The sequence below is a fragment of the Myotis brandtii genome, unplaced genomic scaffold (genome assembly GCF_000412655.1).
Source record: "Myotis brandtii unplaced genomic scaffold, ASM41265v1 scaffold46, whole genome shotgun sequence".
Taxonomy (NCBI): Eukaryota; Metazoa; Chordata; class Mammalia; order Chiroptera; family Vespertilionidae; genus Myotis; species Myotis brandtii.
In genome coordinates, this window is record NW_005367587.1 from 6038167 (window position 1) to 6055251 (window position 17085).

Genomic DNA, 17085 nt, shown 5'->3' on the forward strand with positions numbered 1-17085 from the left:
TTGTTTCCAGATGAGATTAGCATTTGGATCTTTGGTCACAATAAATTAGATTAAGGGTCTAAGCCAGCGGTTCTCAACCTGTGGGTCTCGACCCCTTTGGTGGTTGAACGACCCTTTCAGAGGGGTCGCCTAAGACCATCCTGCATATCAGATATTTACATTACAATTCATAACAGTACGCACGTGGTATTTTGTGGAATACCATTAGTTTTCAATGCTTCCATGGTTTAGCCACCTTGAATCTTTTCCATCTTTCTAAAGCACTTAACACCATTCTAACTTTTCCCCCTTTGCCAACTAGCCAGTGAAATTTTTTTTTTTTTTTACTGATGGGTATTTTCTTGCCAGGCAAATAAATAAACTCTAAACTTTGCTTCTTTTACTGTTAAGCTCTGGTGGTCTTTGTTTTATTCTTTTATAGAGAGCAGGCAGTCAGCAAATGACTCTACGATATCAATTTACTTTTTTCATCCCTGGACAAATACTTTAGAATCAGAAAGCCTATATTCTAATCCTTGTGCCAACCCAAATAGTTGGAAGGCTTTGGGCAAGTTACTTAAAATCTCTGAGAGTCAGTTTTCTCACCAGTAAAGAGGAAGGAGGTAATTATCTCCATCTCAATCAACATAATGGCTGTGAAGTTGCTTAGTGAAGTGGAAAGTGGATGCATATGTAAACATTATTATCATTTTGTGACCTTTTCTCAGTACTGCACTCCATACCCTGTCTTGTCCCCTTGTCTTCAGAGTACCCCACAAGAAAAGTCTGCAGCCTGGGCATGGTCGACTCCTCTGGAAGCCTGGCCAGCAGGACAACCATCATTGTTTTGGAATTACTCCGGGTGAATGAAATAGCAGAAAACATTCCAGCCTGCAGGATCATGTATAAAAACATTAGATGGTTATAGGAATACATTATAGACTTTCCATCAGAACTAGGAAATGACATTGCAAATTGGTGTGTGGTTTACAATATAAAAAAAAAAATGCTCTGATCCTTCGAACGAGCAATTGGCTTGCAGCAAATCTGAGCATCCCCAAATAATGATCCAGTGAAAGTATTCTGCATGCCCAGCATCTCATTATCTGACACAACAAATAGGGTACAGCTCATGTTAGGTCTAGCAGTCTTGGAAATAAACTGCTGCTTCTGATAAATAGTGGATAATTTATGTAGAATTATTTGCTAAGGGCCAAATTAGTCCCTTGCAGTGTGCACAGCATTTCTGAAGAACAAAGAAACAAATGCTTTTCTGCTTAAATAGTATCCTGGCCCAAGGCAATTATTACTGTAATGCGTCTGACATAGGAATGATCCTGACACTTCCCCAGGGCCTTGAATAAGAGGATTTTGCTAAAGTATGCTAATATTGAAAAAGAAAATAAACATCTAGGCTTGGCTTGAAAGAAGCAGAGGATAAGTTTAATGGAGAAGGGAAGGTAACATCATGTATCTAGCACTTACTGTGTGCCAGGCACTGTACTACATGTTATACATATGAGCTTTATCCTCACAGTAACTCTGTGAGGTAGATAGAAATTATTGCCCTCATTTTAACAGAATAGGACACTGTGTCTCAGAGAGTTAGTGGCTTCCACAAAGTTGCAGGCATACAGTTGACAACCGAGCAGTAGGTGGTCTCTTATCTAGACAGTTGCAGCAGCCCCCTGTGCTAGCTAGCTTGCCTACGCCCCTCCAGATCCCCTCTGTCCCCTTCTCCAGCTCACTCTGCACCCAAGGAGGCTGCCCCAGCTTGCCTTCTGTTATCCAGTTGTGTCTAGTCCATAGGGAGTATTAGCAGGAGGTGAGAAAGAGGGAGGGGAGGGAGACCAAGGTTTTTATGCTCCCCTCCCCAGTTCCATCAACCGAAAGTCTTAGCTCCTGGCCGCATAGAATGCCTCCTCAGGGTTTTGAAAACCTCTCCCTCTTCTGAGAGCCCTGCACTCTGGCCACATCTCAAATCTCCCAGTGTTACAGTAAAGTTGAGCTTGGCCACTTGATAAGGCATCAAGGTTTAGAAATAACTGCCCCTCCGTTTTGTTGTTGGTTCTGATTCAAATGAAGTTGGATGATGGACACATTCTGCTTATCCTACAGTGAATAGCTCCTGGTTCAATGTTTAGAGAGTATCTCTACTCTGGCTCCAGCTCAGAAAGACTAAGGAGTTTTTATGAGAAAAAGCACCTCACTGAGCCATATGTGGTTTCTGATTGATGACATTCAGAGCTTGGTGAAAAATAATGACAGAACATGACATTTCTAAGAAATTCCATAGCTTACATCCATATGTCTCCAGTAAAGGATACACTAGAAGCTAGATGTGTGGCTAGAAAAAATTGCTGGACATGAAGCTACAGTAAAGTTATATTTTTAAAGACAGGTAACGAGTGAGCTTCAATCAAGACACTTACCAGCTGACGAAGGTCTTGTCCCTGAACTATTTCATTAAGCTAATGGAAGTGGTCTGTTTTGGCACTGCTAGCTAGCTCATTATACAAGTGAAGTCATTATCCATGGTTTTAGAAGAATGAAGAGGAAATAGAAGCATACTATTTTAAACAGGATTGATACACTGAGTAGTTTTTATGTATGTTGATGCTATAGGCACAAATAAAACCTTTGGTGATCAGGAAATGTAACAGGTCCTAACATTTTCAAAGGTGTCAATCTTAAAAGTCTAATGTCATAGATGGGCAATACTTTTTAAAAATTGGTTTCATTGTTTTTTTGTGTTTGAAATGACAAGGTATTCTGGAATCATCATCTTACCTGAAGTAATTATTCTATTATTAAATAATTATAGCACTTAATACAAGAAAGGAAGATAGGTAGTTTTTTTAAAAATGTCTTTCTATAACCAGGACATTTCCCTTTTAATTTCTAGCAATACTTCTTCCCTTGAAGTCCACTTTGCCTGATATTAATTTAACTATGCCAGAATTACTTTGATCAGTGTTTGTGTAGTGTCTTTTCTCATCCTTTTATTTTCAAACTTTCTCTATCTTTTTATTTAAATAGCATATAGCTGCTTTTTAAAAATCAGTCTGACAAACTTTGTCTTTTAATTGGATTGTAGACCATTTACATTTAAAATAATTAATGTTTAGTTTGAGTCTAACATCTTCCTATTTGTTTTCTATTTGTCCTTTCATACTTTGTTCCTTTATTTCTCACTTCTTGCCTTCTGTGGATTACAGAAACATTTTTAAATTTTATTTTTCTCCTTTATTTGCTTTTTAGCTACATATTCTCACATGTTTCTTTTAGTGGTTACCTTAGAGATCACAATGGCATCCTTCATGTATGATAGTCTACCTTAAATGAGTACTTTTGATTTTACCACTTCCTAAATAGGCAAAAAAGAACTTTTGCAAAATTTAACTGCATTTACCACCTTCCCAGTTTGTGCTGTTGTTATCATGTATTATACTTCTACAAATTACTAACATGTAAAGTCTCTGTCTTATTTCAATTATTATAAACATCTCCTAACACTCCTGCTGTATCAGCCAGAGGAATCTAGCAATTTTAACAATATTTAGGTGTCTGAGGCTTAACACATAAATTTTTTGTTTTTACTCATGCAACGTTCAATGCAGGTGTTCTTGGTTGGGTGGCTCTTCTGGGCACCTCTTCTCGGACTCAGGGGTCCAGATTCCTTTCACTTTGTGACATAAGCATCTTCAACACGAGCTCTCCAGGGTTTTTGTGGAAGGGAGGACAGCATGGTACAGGATTCACTGAACCACCTTGTACTAGAATGACCTACACACTTTCACTCACGTTCCTGTAGCCAGAGCTAGTCATATGACATCACTTAGAGAGTGGGAAAGGGAGACCCATTGAGCAAATATTTCTCAAAGTCAACTCTATACTACAGAAGGGGCTCACCAATCTTCAGTGGTCAGCCTGCTATTTCAGCTACACTCCTTACCTCTGTCTTACCACACATCCATCCTCATGGAATCCACCGTGATCTTTCCTAACGTAGATATAACTGTCTCTTCCCCATTTCGCTCTCATCAATTACTGCCTACTGCCAATTGAAATAAGTCCAAACCCTTTACCAAGGCACTCAAGACCATTTAGGATCCAGCCCTTCCGGCCCCATCTCCTACAAGGTTTTGTCTTAGGCTCCAGTTCCATGAACTGCTTCCAGTTGCCGGAAGCTTCATTGTTATTACTTGCCTCTGCACATTGGCTTATGCTCCTCCATCTTTCTGAAAAGTTCCTCTTTGCTGTGACTAGTGGGCAAATTTCTACCTCTCCTTCAAAGCTTAGATGAGCATCTTCCTCTGTGAACCTTCTGTAGCCCTCTTCCTTAAGTGGAGTTGATCACTTAGCTCCTTTGTGCCACCACTGAGCTTTCAGCAAATAGTAGCACCCATTACACTGAGTTGAATTGTATTTTTACATGTCTATCCCTCCTTTTGACAACTATGAGCTCCTTGAAAACTGGGACAACGAAATGCTTTCTTAGTATCTCCAATGCCTACTACAGTGTCTGCCATGTGATGGGTGCTTCATAAATGTTCTTGTAATAAACAGTTAAATGAGGGAACAAATAAGGTACAATTTTTTAAAAAATTCTTACACTTAAATTTAAGTTTAATCTTCATTCAATGTTTTTAAATTCCTGGAGAAAATGATGAACTTGTGCTCTACTTACTGGATCTTCTAATGAAGAAGAATGGACGGCCCTCGATGAAAGCCTTTTGGAAATACACTGACATGAGTTCTTGCTTTGGTGGGGAGCTTCTTCACAATCAATAAACTCAATGGGAGTGATAGAGTGATAGAGTGGGCTGGGACCACAAGGAGGTTAGAGTGACAAGGTTTCTTACTGGTGCAGAAATAATAGTAAAAGTTCCAATTTGGGGAAGTGGAAGAGTACAAAGAACACTGATAAGGGCTGAGAGGATTTGAGTTATTGAGAAGAAAAGCTTGAGGAAATGTTATTCCAGTCTGTAATGCGATAATGAAAGGTGTAGAGGGTCAAGCACACTTCCCTGAACTCTTTCCTTCTGTACCATGAAAAAATGATTAAGCTATATAATATGGGGTTTGAATGAACTGCATGCCATTAATAATTCTTTGAAAATCATTGTCCATCTATGTTAATGACTGCTAAGTTAATCAGCTCATCACTACATCTGCAACCCGTCTATATAAGTGAAAGTCACTGTATATTCAAAAACAACAAACAAACAAACAAACAAACAAACAAAATATCCTGATGCCTGCGTTATTTCCTCTGAACCATTATCAGTTGCTGTCATAATTTGGGGAGGGGGGTGTCTCCAGCTTGAACTACACTGGAATTTGCCACCCAGGATGGGTATAGGGGGGGTCAGTGGGGAGTTGGAGTGAGGAATATTCTTTATCAAATTGAGGTAACAATCAGAAAAAGTGTTCCAGCCATAGGGACTGATGCAGAGCCAGAAAGGAGTCTGAGATTGGCTCAGCTGTCATTTCTGACATCGGTTTTGGCAGCATATGGAAGCTGCAGTGGGAAGTCTCCCTCTCCGTTAATTTGGAGATCGGGGACATAAGGTCACCTTCTGAGTTAAATTAGCAAAATTCACAGACAATGAGTGTGGTTAGTCATCTGTTGGAGTAAAGCAAGAGACCATCTGAAATGTGTGGACCTCACAAAACCCCAATTAAGATAGGTGATTTGGGTGTAAACAGAGGAAGGCAGGTCCAAAATGCGAATGTCATTTAGTAGAAGATATTTAATCAATTGAATTGTACATTGCCAGGAGGAAGACTCTGTACAAGTGGGTGGGGGGTGGGCAGAGGGGGCAATGTGTAGCTTGGGCCACACGAAATGAAAACCCAAGGAATGTTAACGTGGCAGTGCCCAGCCGAGCAGTGTGTGCAGAGGAGAGCCCGCGCTTGGTGGTGCTGAAGTGCGCTCGGCAGTGGGACAGCAGTGCCTCTTCTGATCTCTCTTCAGCTCCGATGTGCTCTTTGCTCAGCATTTGTGTTCATCCGCTGTTGGCCTCCAGGCATTCTGATTCTAGGCCTGGCTGCCCTGGGTGGTGGACATGAGCTTTCAGTCCCTGGGAAGAAATGTCTCCCACTATAAATTTGTAAGTTTGCCATGAGAAGCTTCATGGATTTGATCGATTCAGGTGACCCTAGATTCTGAAAACTTCGATGGGAGTGAATGCTGGAATTTGAAAAGTGGTCAGTTCTTCAGGGCTTACTATCTATGGGGTCTCTTAGTGGGCAGCTACAGCCTTCTCTGTGGAATGCACTGACCTCATCTTCAGTCCCTTTCTGCCTTCAGCAGACAGTACCACCATATCCACCAAACCTGATCAGAGTTCTTAACCTGATCGGACTCAATGGCTTATTTTTTAAGTGAATATTTTGTTAGGTCCCATTTATACTGAAAAGAAATTCACAAATAATAAACCTGCACACATATTTAAAAAATAAAACTCAATATAATGTCTTAACTATAAAAATAAAGAAGAAATACTGATAGAAGAGGAATACTTTGTAATAAAATAATATGTATTGGAATAATTAGTGCTTGGGGATGACTAACTAAAAGATAGAATGCAATAGCCCTGGCCAGTGTGGTGCAGTTGGTTGGGCATCATCCTGTGCACCTAAAGGTTGCTGGTTCAATTCCCGGTCAGGAACATGCCTGGGTTGTGGGCTGGATCCCCACTAGGGGGCATGCAGGAGGCAGTGCTCAATGTTTCACTCTCACATCAATGTTTCTCTCCCTCTCCCTTCCTCTCTCTAAAATGCAATAAAAAAAAATCTTAAAAAAAAAAAGATAGAATGAAGTAGTCAGTTGTTTCGAGATCATAGTGAATGTGACAGAGACAAACATAGGTGGACAGGTATGTTGGCAACCCCAACACCAAGAGCAATATGCTGTCAGTGAGTCTCCTCTGAATTTCTAACTATTGTTGGTAAAATGCCGAACCAAACAAACTACAGTCTTCTCTTGCTGCAAAAATGCTTAGAGGGAGATAGGAATATATGAGGCTTTCATAATAATTTCTCACAAAACCAAACAAAATTACTTAAATAAATAAAAAAAACAGACTTTAGCCACTTCACCTTTCAGAAGAGTGCCATAATTATCTCATCTCCTGGTTATGTGGCTCTTTTACTTAGAAAAACACCTCAAGGTGTCTGTTTTATTGTGAAAGCAGGGCCCAGGCTCATTGAAATGGGAAAAGATTATGATAAAGGTAACAATTATTCTATTTGATCATTAAGTTATAAGATTTTACAGTTCAGTCCTGGCTTCTTCAGAGGGTTTGGAACTCTGGGAGAGAGGGAAGTGGAGAGGGTATTAAGAAGAAAGGAGAGAGCCCAGAAACCTTGAGGACTGAAAGGAATCCAGAGAAACTAGCCAATGAGATATGTCTAGTAGCAGGAAAGGCTAAGGATCTACAAACAGTGATATCTCATACTGAATTTTAGGTTGTTGGCTGGTCTTAGCTAGTGTCTCATATAAACACAACAATCTTGGATAATGGGGCTTTTGGCAAGGGAGGAACAGGAGAAGCTACGGGAATGGAGAACTTACGGTGTAAGGCATTTAAGAAAATCTCTGTTCTGTCATTAGCTGACCACTAAGCTAACAGCAGACTCATCAGTGGTCACATGAGATTACCGAATTAGTTCAGGAAGTCACTAAAACAACAATAAACATCAACAACAACAAACTCTGGAATGAAAGGGGAATCTGATTTTTAAAAATGCTTACAGGGCATTTATGAAAAAATTCAGTGTATATCAAAACTATGCAAAAGGATCACTTGTATTTTCAAGTAAAATGAGATTAAGTTTCAACCCAGACAACTATAAACGGGTTTTTCTGCACAAAGGACCAGTGTGACTTTTGAAGGTTACACAGGACACACGGCACTTCTTGGTGTGGTGCCTGTGCTACACATGCCTAGATAGCTGTTCCCTCTCATTCAATGCCACTCATGCCCCTCCCAACAACTGTAACAGTCAAAGATGGCCCCTCGAGTTTCCAATACTTCCCCTAGGGGGTGGTATTCCTCCTGCTGAGAGACACTAAATGAACAGCAAGAAGGGGCTTGGCTGGATAAGACATGGGTGGAGTAACCAGGTTTAGAAGGAGAAGCAGAGTTTGAGGCAGGACCATAAGTCAGAGCTTATGGGGGGAAACCAGGGTACAGTTCACCTGTGGGACTTGGTGAACTGTGGCTCTGGGGCCACTTGGGAACCCAGATTTGTTCTTGGTGCCAGATATTTCCAGATCTGGCTGAAAGGGAAGAAAATTAGGGGCAATACAGGAACCTGGAAACAGTAGCTTGATTCCTAGAACTTGGGTCTGGGAATGTGACTTGTTTCCAATCCCCTATGCACAGCCCCAGCCAGAAATGATTCAGTGTCATGGACTTAAGTATTTTCAAATACAGTGGGGCCTTGACTTACGAGTTTAATTCGTTCCGAGACCGAGCTCGTTAAGGAGCTCCTTAACTCAAATTACTCTGTCAACTCAACGCAAAAAATCGGCGGAGAGACAGCTGGTATCTCAAAAAACTCGTTAGTCGGGACACTCATAAGTCAAGGTCCCACTGTAGTAGCAGCTGAGAAGAAAGCAAAGGCAGGAGACCAGCAGGCTGTTATATCAGGCCCGTGCATGTGATTGTGGAGGGAATGTCTATACAATGACATTTTATTTTCTTAGAATGATTTTAACACAAGTTAATTAATTCTTCAAACAAAAAATTCATGCTCAAGGGAACAAGATGTGGGGACTTACAAACAATTCCTTACCAACCACGCATCTATCTGTTGGTTTCCTGTGAGTGGACATAAAACAGCTGCTTGGAACTCGGATTTGGAGTCCATTCCCAAAAGTGGGGTCATGGAGGCATGGCCATAATTTGAGGCAATGCTTATACTGAATACTGCAATTTATAAAGGTAAGTACATAATTTTGCCTGGAACCCGGACTAAGGCAGCCCCACAACCCATGCCTTGTGACTCAGGAGCCGGACAACATTCTCACAGACCCAATATTCCTTGGAGACCATCTCGACAGGATGATGCCTCGTCTCCTCTGACTATTTCCAAAATCCCACCCAAGACAATGATCTAATCTCTGCTCAGGATTCAAATTACCTAATGGTTTTTACTCCATTGGGTTGAGCAGGTTCCTTTGTGCATACAGTTCCTGGAAAAAAAGAAAATAGATGCTCTTATTTCAATTACCACCCTTTCAGAGATCCCATTACTTCATCTGTCCCACATTCATTACGGTAGTGGTCATGAGAACAAGTTCAGCTTTATAGTCCTTGATGGAATGTATTAGCAAAATTGAGTCTTAAAAAAAAAAAAACAGAGCGAGAAAGAAAAGCATTCTGTGCATGAAAAAAGATTTTCCATTTTAGCAGATGAAAAGAGGGAAGGAACTAAACAGATTATCTGCTATTACAAAATAATCAAGGAGATAGCTGATGATATTTTTTCTTTTTCCAGAAGCTTTGCTTTCACCATGTTTAAGATACTGCTGAATTACACACCCGAGGTCCCGACTCATTTTGCTGACCTCTCACTGGCTGACCTCTTCTGTCCCTCTGCCTTTCCCACTCTCTCCCGATGTCTCCTGCCTCCCTGTACATACCATCCTCCAAGTCTGTCTCTGCTTTTGAGCATGTGCCTGGGTAGATTAGAAGGCTGCTTACTTTTTGGTGTTCCCTCAGTGCCACACGCCAAGGATTCAATCTTCTGAGAGGCTTCCTCTGGACAAGGCACTTTATGCTGAGGAAGGGCATCTATCTGTGTAATATATTTCTCTGAGCTTATTTCTATGTGAATGTGTCCTTAGGATTTTCTTCCTATGTGTATTCATTTAAAAAACAAACAACTACATCCAGCTCTACCTTCCTGTTCAGAAACCTTTAGTGATTCCCTACCACCCACAAAAATTACGCCCAAGTTTTTTAACATAGGATTCAAGATCCTCTGTGATGTGCTTCCAACATACCTTTCCAATAAATCAGCTCCTCCAGCCAACATGAGAAAAGATGTAAAAAGCAGTGTTAAGAATATAGTCTTTGGGCTCAAATCCCAGCTCAGTTACGTACAAGCTATAAGTTACTTAAACTTCAGGTTACTTAAACTTCTTTCTACCTCAGTTTCCTTAGCTGTAAAAATGGGATAATAGTAATAGTAATAATTTGAATCAAGAAGATCAATAAACATTAGTGTCTAATACATGGTAAGCATCATCTACTATTATGATTATGATTACTCACTATCTTCTAAACATTTTCATTTTCTATTTTTATACCTTTTCTTACCAATTTCTAGAATGTTCTTCCCTTCTCTCCACCCCTCTAAATTCTTCCTATCCTTTAAAGCCCTGATCAGATTTTTCCTTTCCCCCAATGCCACTGGACCATTCCCTTATTCTCTTATGTACCAATGGTTCTTAGTATCTATCCCAATAATTTTGCAAATGGTCATTTGTTGCTTCATGGCACTTCTTGTGTGGCCACCTTGTGATATTAACTTCAAATGTGATTTCACCTGGTCTCCCTCAGTTAGCCTGTGAGTTCTCTGAAGACAGGACTCGGGCTTATCTCTGTATAGTGCTCAGCACTTGGTACATTGCCTTTCCAATAGTAACTCAATGAATACCTGTTTATTTGACTGATTTGACCCACAGGTTGAATGCAAGTTTGCTGAGTGCTTATGGCAGTGGTGAGCTAAAGGGAGTGTAGAGGAGTTGGAACCTTTGTTATTCACTTGTAGGACATTTACAAAATGCCTGTGCAAGGTGCTCCACTTCCACCTTGCACCTGTCAGTGCACTCTCCTCACTCCAGGAGGAGGCACCAGGACTGCTTTATTGGTGATCTACTAGGTTGAGCAGGTACTGTGTTTGACCAGAAGGGGGCAGGCTTGGCAGCCAGATGGGTTTTTAGAATAACGATTTGGCAGGATGCAGAGAGGCAGGGAGAGTCCAGGGCTGGTTGTAACACAAAGAGGTCTCTTAAAGAGTCATTGCTTTCACAAAGTAGTTTTTCAAATTCAGACCTTCATGCTTGGCTGCTCAGATTTGGCTCTGGGCATCTAAAAGGGCCAGGGTCAGGTAAGATAGGAGAGGAGCTAGTGTGGTATTGGGTCAAGACTTCCAGGTTGTGGTCCAGATTCTTTTACTAACTTTCTGAGTGGCCTGGGACACTGATTCATTACCATCTTCTCAAGTTTTCTCATCTGTCATTGAGGTTGTTGGATCAATACGTAACCTCTAGGGTCCCTGCTGTCTCTAATATTCTGACACCTTAAAATTCATCTCATAGCGGGGGTCACTAGTATCTATAAGGGGAAAGACAGAGACCTCATTTGGCCAGAATTCAGACTCTTCTTCTGGCCAGTAAAGCTCAAGTGAGTCAGCCCCTGGGGTATGGGATGGTCTCATTTATTGGAAGTGGCCCCTCTTATAATAGTATTGGAATCCTTCTCTGTCTCCACCAAATTTGAAAAAGTAAGGACTTGGGATATAGGATCATGAAGAGATGGCTGGGTAATAATGAGGCATCGGTCTTAAACTAGAGCCATCTCTGTTTATCTAGTCAATTGTCCTTGCTTCTGAATTATCACTGAGTGTTCCTTCTTTGCAGTCCTGATGAAAGGACTGAAGTCACAGATGTAGATGAGGGTAGATAGAGGTTTAGCGAGATGAAGCAAGATTGCACCGAGGCATGGTGCCACGTAAGCAAAAGTGGTCAGAGAGCCACGCAGACCATGGGCTCAGTCTTATTGGTGCATTCCCCAGGCCTGCCGGCCCCTCCCACTCTCTCCTTCACCCCATGCCCTCCTGCTCCAGCACCACCTCTCCCTCTCAAATGAAGCTTTAGTAGCCTGTCCCACTAATTCAAATCCACTCCGCAGCTAAGGCAGCCAGTCTGCCTTCTTCACTTACATCAGGCTCCTGGGGCATGAGATCACTGAGGCCATGTTTCTGTGCTTATGAGCCCATCTTGTGCCTGGAAAATCATGCTGAGGAGGATATTGCTGCCGCCACCGTGGGACACTGTGCTGTGTTCTAGAATTTGGGGAACAGTGTGGAGGCAGATGGCCGTCTGAGGCAGAACATATACAAGGAAACCAGTTCTTGTAGGACAAGTGGTCAAACATGGAAACAGATATCTGTCCCACTTATTTCACTCTCTTACTTAGCTTTCCCTCTTCCTGACAATGAACAGCCCCTGCTGGGTGCTTGGCTCTGTGACACTGGCTGGAGGGGAGCGGGAGGGGAGAGAAAATACATGGTTCTTAAACTCCAAGGAGCTGCAGTCTGGCCAGAGAAACCCTGACACACGTTTGCAAGAGTTTATAAGGGTGGCCATGAGCAGGGGCATTTCACCTGCCATCCATGTTGAGCATAAGCATCTAAAAATCCCAAGTTTATTTTCCTGAAGAAATAATTCATAATTGTCAGATTTCAAAGGTGCAATGGCCTCCAAAAGGACGAAGAACTGAGCTCAAGTTAGAAGTCCTGGGCTGGAGTCCTGGATTTTCATTTGCTAACTGAGTGATAGCACCTTGTCTAATCTCCCTGATCCTTAGTTTCTTTCTTTTTTTAAAATATATTTTATTGATTCTTTACAGAGAGGAAGGGAGAGGGATAGAGAGTTAGAACATTGATCAGCTACCTCCTGCACACCGCCCACTGGGGATGTGGCCGCAACCAAGGTACATGCCCTTGACTGGAATTAAACCTGGGGCCTTTCAGTCCACAGGCTGACGTTCTATCCACTGAGCCAAACCAGTCAGGGCTTGATCCTTAGTTTCTTAATCTTTAAAGTGAGGGGATGGAAAAATCAAGTACCAGGAGAGAGACCAAGATGGCGGCATAAGTAAACACCGCAGACTGCTGCTGCAAACAACCACTTCAAAAATACAACTAAAAGACGGAACGGACATCACCCAGAACCGCAGGAAGGCTGGCTGAGGATAGACTCTTCAACTAGAAGGAAAAATAACAGCACACCGAGGCTCAGAGGAGGCGCAGTGTGGAAAATACTCAGGTGCGGAGGTGCGCGCGCAAAGCGGGCTGGTGGCTGAGAGCGCGGTTGTCGTTTTCGGTCAGGGGGGAGTCTCAGACTCTGAGCTCCAGATACGGGCGAATCGCTGGGGACTCGGACCCAAACGGGAGAAGCGGGAGTGTCTGGCATCAGTTGGAAGGCAGCTTTCCCTCCGAGGTTTGCAGCGGTTCCGGGGGTTCTGAGAAGCAGAGCCTCTGGGAACAGGACTGAGGGCACCATAACGGCTCCCTCCGCCCGCCCTGTTGAGCCCGCCCCGCCCAAGCCCTGCGCAGAGCCATTTGCCAGATCGCCTCAGGCAAAGGCTAGATTAGCACCTCCCCAGAGGACAGAAGTTTTCCGCGGCAGACACAGCTGATTCACACAGCCAGTCGGCCTGGTGGTCAAATCCCTCTAGTATTAACTACAACAATCAAGGCTCAACTAGAACAAGACTGCGCACAAAGACCACTAGGGGGTGCACCAAGAAAGCATAAAAAATGCGGAGACAAAAAAACATGACAGAAATGGAGGATATAGAGCTAAAAAACGCAATTTTGAGGGCTTGCAATAAACTTTTGGAGAGCTTCACGAAAACTAATGAGACCCTCGATGCTATGATAAAGAAACTAGAAATTAAGCATACACGCTCTGAAATAAAGAATATTACACCCAATAGCAGACCAGAGGAGCGCAAGAATCAAGCCAAAGATTTGAAATGCGAAGAAGCAAAAAACACCCAACCGGAAAAGCAAAATGAAAAAAGAATCCGAAAATACGAAGATAGTGTAAGGAGCCTCTGGGACAGCTTCAAGCGTACAAACATCAGAATAATTGGGGTGCCAGAAGATGAGAGACAGCAAGATATTGAAAACCTATTTGAAGAAATAATGGCAGAAAACTTCCCCCACCTGGTGAAAGAAATGGACTTACAGGTCCAAGAAGCGCAGAGAACCCCAAACAAAAGGAATCCAAAGAGGACCACACCAAGACACATCATAATTAAAATGCCAAGAGCAAAAGACAAAGAGAGAATCTTAAAAGCAGCAAGAGAAAGAGACTCAATTACCTACAAGGGAATACCCATACGACTGTCAGCTGATTTCTCAACAGAAACTTGGCAGGCCAGAAGGGAATGGCAAGAAATATTCAAAGTGCTGAATACCAAGAACCTACAACCAAGAATACTTTATCCAGCAAAGCTATCATTCAGAATTGAAGGTCAGATAAAGAGCTTCACAGATAAGGAAAAGCTAAAGGAGTTCATCACCACTAAACCAGTATTATACGAAATGCTGAAAGGTATCCTTTAAGAAGAGGAAGAAGAAAAAGGTAAAGATACAAATTGTGAACAACAAACATGCATCTATCAACAAGTGAATCTAAGAACCAAGTGAATAAATAATCTGATGTACAGAATGAACTGGTGATTATAATGAATCAGGGACATAGAAAGGGAATGGACTGACTATTCTTGGGGGGGAAAGGGAAATGGGAGATGCAGGAAGAGACTGGACAAAAATCGTGCACCTATGGATGAGGACAGAGGGTGGGGAGTGAGGGCGGAGGGTGGGGCGGGAACTGGGAGGAGGGGAGTTAGGGGGGGGAAAAAAAAAGGAACAAATGTAACCTGAATAAAGATTTAATTTAAAAAAAAATAAATAAAATCAAGTACCAGGAAAAAAAAATAATAATAAAGTGAGGGGATGATGTCTTTCCTTCCTATTTCATAGTGTGGCTGTGAGGATCAAATGAGACAAATATGTGAAAGTGCTTTACAAATCATAAAACACCATGTAAGTAGTAAGTATCATTGACATTTAAAACCTAAACACAAGGCCATACCGAGTGACAGAACATAGTTTATAGGAACTTAGAGATGTTTATGCCAATATTTTCCTCTTGCAAACTATGACAGAGGAAAAGTGGCTCAGGAATAAATAGCTAACCTGGGGCAGAGGCAAGACCAGAGAACGGCCTCCTTAAGGCTCTGCTGTGGGGAGCCGGGTGGTCCAGTGTCCAGAGCAGCTCACAGCCTCTGTGAGTGAGGGTCCCTGTTTGCTGCAGGCAGAGCCTCTTGCTCCCTCAGCCTCATGGGAAATACTCTCTGGCTAAACCTGGATTTATTTACCTTCTCACCCTACTCTGCTCCAACCCCCATTTCCACTCTTCATCACGCAGCCAACCCTTATTGAAACCAGTTTCCAAGGGGAATCTGGGTTTCATGTTACATCATCATCATCAAATAACTGATGCCCCTCTGGGAGAGATCCAGAGATAAGTTGGGGACAGCTTGTGCAGAAAAGTGAGAGACCTGGTAGCCAATGCAAATATTGCAATACAATCCAAATATTGCAGACAGACTTTCTGTGAGTGAGAGTTTTCTAAAGAACCTTTTGCCAAGATTGCTCACGTCATTTCAAGCAACATCTATGCACAAGTTCATGTAACAAATGAAAGAGGCAGCTTGATGGAAGGGGCCCTGGCATGTGGGTGAAACATGGCCAGTGGGGACCATGGGCCTCCCATGGGTCCATTTCTCTCAGCTGCTGCTAAAGGTGTCTAATGCTCTATGAGTTCTTTTCTTTCTCAATTTGGGTGAGAACCTGGGGAGCTGGCTCATCCAGGCCATGCCTCTGTCTCTACCCTGGATGTTACCTGCAGCATTGCAGAACCCAAGGCTCTGTTCTCTCAGCAAATGCCCCATGAGCAGAGAGCCCAGCTGTTCTCTGTGACCCATTCCAGTGTTAACTGTGGTCAGATCTTGGAAAGTGGGCCCCACAATGACCTTAGATACCACCTTAGCCATTTGTTTATTTCCTCTGGCTCCTACTAATTAGAAGTGGGTGATAGCCACTCACCAAGTTTTCCACTTAAAAGTATGCTTTCAAATACTTGTCCATAATGGCTCCTTAACCTATACTTGTCTAGACCTAAGAATTTAAAATACACTCACTTACTTGATTATAATCTTCTCCAACTGTTTTATAATCTCTTCTACCTGACCCCCTGCTATTCAACCCCCTCCCAAAAGAACACGCCTTCACAGTGTCCCCCTCTCCTTTTTAGGCACTCACCTCTCTCCCCAAGAACGTTTTCATCTTCAATTCACCAACATTTGAACAGCTGTACAAGCGCAAACTGTTTGATTCGAGAACAGTGTCTGTGGGAAGGAATGCTTTGTAAGTTTTCAGAGAAATGTGAAGCTTAATATAGAAAGCCATATAACAATTCTTTTGGTTCTGGAAGTCACAGGCATTATGGATTGCACTGCAGACGCAACCTGCCTGATGATGTTAGCACTTTGCAGCACTGGGTTTTTCTGCAGCACTTTCATTTTTATTCCCGTTCAGAGACACAGTGGATCAACCTACTGGAAGCATTTGCTCTGTGAGGACAGGGCCCATGTCTTGTTCAGTCTCTCTGTGTGGCCAGGGCCTAGGAAGGGTAAACAAGGGGCAAGTGCCTTTACATGCTGGATTGCATTGTATTGCCTATCTGCACCTACTTTGGTCTTAAACTTGGTCCAAATAGGTTCCAGAACTGGAAGCGATAATGGTTACCAAGTATTGAGTATAGCAGGGACAGGTGTAATTAGATCATACCTCAACCACCTTCTTTGACTCCAGAAGTCTTAAACGAAGTTCAAGCGCTAAGATTGACGAGTATCGTGTCCAACAAGGTCTATGTGATCATCTGTCCCTCAGGGAGACACATGATTAGGATCTGAAAAATAATGAGAACCTGGACAGAACAGAATAGATTTGGCGGTAGGGACCATGAAATGTAGAAATGGTGGGATACATCACGATCACTTCCTTAGCTATAGTATTTGGGGCTGGCACTGAGGCAAGCTCCTGCTGAGTAGAATTGCCTTGAAGCTGTCGTAGGCTGTACATGCACAGGGTCCTCATTTGGCTTTTGTGGGCTCTAGGTAAAGCAGCCTTCCATTAGATGTGCTGGGAATGCTTCTTGACTGTCATGGAATGTTCTGGAACCTTAAAACACATGCTCAGTTACATTTCTTGATTCCCCAAGGC

General features: G+C 42.5%; 1 long non-coding RNA gene across 1 annotated transcript; it reads right to left on the reverse strand.

Moving 5' to 3' along the window:
• Nucleotides 1–5726: 5726 nt before the first annotated feature.
• Nucleotides 5727–16716, reverse strand: LOC102250147. Its single transcript, XR_314125.2, has 4 exons — nt 16651–16716; nt 16123–16208; nt 9136–9187; nt 5727–6037 (listed from the first exon to the last, which is right to left on the reverse strand). It is a non-coding gene; the product is annotated as an uncharacterized LOC102250147 (long non-coding RNA).
• Nucleotides 16717–17085: the final 369 nt, after the last annotated feature.